Below are 3291 nucleotides of genomic sequence, written 5' to 3'. Positions count from 1 at the left end.
GCTCAAGGCTGGCAGGCAGTACAATGGCTGTTGACTCCAATGAAGGACGAATCCAAGATTTCCAGGCCGAAGGGTAGGCTCCTCACTCACGGAGAGTTGTAGGCAGCACACCAGAGTCCCGATCCACAGAAGAATGTCTCTCTTCCCAGGATGTCCCTGGATATCCTGGAAGAAGGCCACACCTCTAGGGAAACTCCCCTTGGGCAGAATGGCCACTCAGAACACAGTCATCCAGTCCCATCATGGGAACAACCACACAGAACTGGGGTCCAGCCAAGTTGACACAAAGCTCCAACTATCACAGCAAAGAACTGCCAGAAATTCAAGCCAGATTCAGAAGAGGACGTGGAATGAGGAATATCATTGCTGATGTCAGATGGATCTTGGATGAAAACAATGAATGTGAGAAAGACAGCTATCTATGTTGAAATGACTATCCCAAGGCATTTGACTGCATGGATCATTAACAAATACGGATAACATTGTGAAGAATGGGAATTCCTGAACACTTGATTGGTACTTCAAGGAGCCTATACACATCCAAGGGGCAGTCATTCAAAGAGATGGGCAAACTACATGATTTAAATTCAGGAAAGGTGTCTGTCAGCTATATCCTTTCACTATACTTACCCAATCTGCATGCTAAGCAAATAATCCGTGGAACTGGACTGTATGAAGAAAAACACAGCATCAGGATCACTAACTATCTGTGATATGCAGATGACACAACCTTGCTTGCTAAAAGCAAAAAGGACTTGAAGCACTTAGTGATGGAGATCAAAGACTACATAGCCTTCAGCATGTATTACACCTCAACATGAAGAAAACAAAAATCCAGGAGTACATGGGCACAGAGAAGAGGTAACCATCAGAAGGAAGTCGGAAGGGAGCTGTTACATTGTGGTATATTGTAGTCAATGTCATGAAACAAAATATATGTGAATTGCTGTATGGAAAATGAATTTGCTCTATAAACTTTCACCTAAATCACAATAAAAAAGAACACAAAACAAAACAAAAATCCTCACAACTAGACCAATAAGCAGCATTATGATAAATGGAGAAAACACTGTAGTTCCCAAGGTTTTCGTTTTATTTTGATCCATAAGCAAAAGCCATAGAAGTAACAGTCAAGAAATCAAACAATGTATTACATAGGGCAAATATGTGCAAAAGATCTCCTCAAAGTGTTAAAAAAAGCACAGAAGTCACTCTGAGGACTAAGCTGCACTTGACTCCAAGCCATGGTTATTTTCAATGCATATGAAAGCTAGACAATGGATAGGGAAAAGAACTGATGCATCTGAATTATGCTGTTGGTAAAGAGTACTGTATATACCACAGACTGCCAGAAGAACAAACAAATTTGTCTTGGATGAAGTACAGCCAGAATGCTCTCTCAGAATCCTCTCGCATAATTGGTCATGTTGTCAGGAGGGACCAGTCTCTGGAGAAGAGTATCATGCTTGGTAAAGTAGAGGGCCAGTGAAAAAGAGGAAGACCCTCAACAAGATGGATTGAGACAGTGGCTGCAACAATGGGCTCAAGCACAGCAATGATTGTGAGGATGGTGCAGGATGGGGCAGTTATTTCATTCTGTTGTTCTGTGAGTCAGAACTCAACAGCGCCTAACAACAACAGTGGTGCAGTGGTTGATTGCCTGGCTACTTGCACTAAACGTAGTTGGCTTGAACCCATCAGCCTAGCCATTCTGTGGGAAATACATGTGGCAGTCTGCCTCTACTAAGATTTACAGCCTCTGAAGCTCTACAGGGCAGTGCTACTCTGTCGTACAGGGTTGTTATGAGTCAGAATCAACTTGACCACAACAGGTTTGTTTTTTTTACTCTTAAAACCTGAGGGTCTTCAAAAACATGGGTTTATTTTGGTGATTTCATTTATAGATACTTGCCACATTAGAAATTGAAACTGAAAAAAAGATTTATATTGATTCGTTTAAAACTGATAAATCTATTACAATGACAATTTTCTCCTTCCACAAAAACAGAAAAGAGTAGTATTATTTTGTATTTTTTCCAAATCTCTTTAATGTATGTATTAAGAACACCTAGATTCTCCCTATTTCTTCAGCATTCATTCTGTTTTAGTATATTATTTTCATTGAAGCATATGAAAAATATCTGGACTCACAAATACAAACTCACTGCCATCAAGTTGATTCCAACTTACAGCTACCCCCACTGGGTTTCCAAAGCAGTAAATTCTTATGTCAGTAAATTGCCTCATCTTCCTTCTGCACAGCAGCTGATGGTTTTGAACCACCAATCTTCTCTTTAGCAGTCAAATGCCTTATGCATTGCATAATCAGAGATCCTTGTATTTGGAAAAGGGAGGAATATTTTAATAAGCCTCACATAATTGTGTAAAACTTCTTACCCACAACCAAATACTCTGAGGGAGTGAATCACTGGGCCTGTGGGCTTGGGATCATGGTCACAGGGTACATGAAGCTCAACTAGAATAAATGGTATACAAAAACACTGTTCTACATACTATTTTGGTGAGTAGTGACTGGGGTTTTGTTGTTATTCTAAATTGTGATTTGGGTGAAAGTTTACACAGCAAATTCATTTTCCATACCGCATTTCATCTTGTTTCATAACATTAACTGCACTTCCTCACAATGTAACAGCTCTCTTCTCACTTCCTCCCTGTAGTTACCTTTTCCCTGTGTCCTTCTTTCCTATGTAGTCCCACCCCCTGAGCTATCTCCCTGTGCAAATACTTCTATGATTGATCTCTGTAAGGAGTGTATCTACGTGGTGCACATATTCACCTTATATGCTTGTCTCCTCTTTGGCTAGAAGCCACAGGGCTGAGTTCAATTCCAGACCTGAAGGGTAACTAGGGGCCATAGTCTCAGGGGTCTCACCAGGCTCTACCAGACCAGTAAACCTGGTCTTTTTTATGATTTTGAGTTTTGTTCCACATTGTTCTTCCACTCTATCCAGATCTCCTGCATAGATCCCCTTCAGAGTGGTTGACAGTGGTAGCCACTAGTTTTTCTGGAATCTTAAAAGCTTGCAAGTGGCCATCTGTTGTTGTTGGTGTTGTTGTTGTTATGTGCCATCGAGTCACACCCGACTCATAGCGACCCCTCCTTGGATTTCCGAGGCAGTATCACTACAGAAGTAGATTGCCCAACCTCCAGCCTTCTGGCTAGCAGTCAAGTACCTTATGCACTATGCTACCAGAGCTCCTAGGTGCCATCTAAAATGCAGTAATTGGTCTCTCTTCATCCAGAGCAAAGAAGACTGGAAAAAAACACAA

The sequence above is a fragment of the Orycteropus afer genome, unplaced genomic scaffold, assembly GCF_000298275.1.
Source record: "Orycteropus afer afer isolate SDZICR_OR568_19922 unplaced genomic scaffold, OryAfe1.0 scaffold00809, whole genome shotgun sequence".
In the NCBI taxonomy this organism is placed as follows: domain Eukaryota; kingdom Metazoa; phylum Chordata; class Mammalia; order Tubulidentata; family Orycteropodidae; genus Orycteropus; species Orycteropus afer.
The sequence above is the reverse complement of the archived record's forward strand: the minus strand, read 5'-3'. Positions refer to the sequence as shown.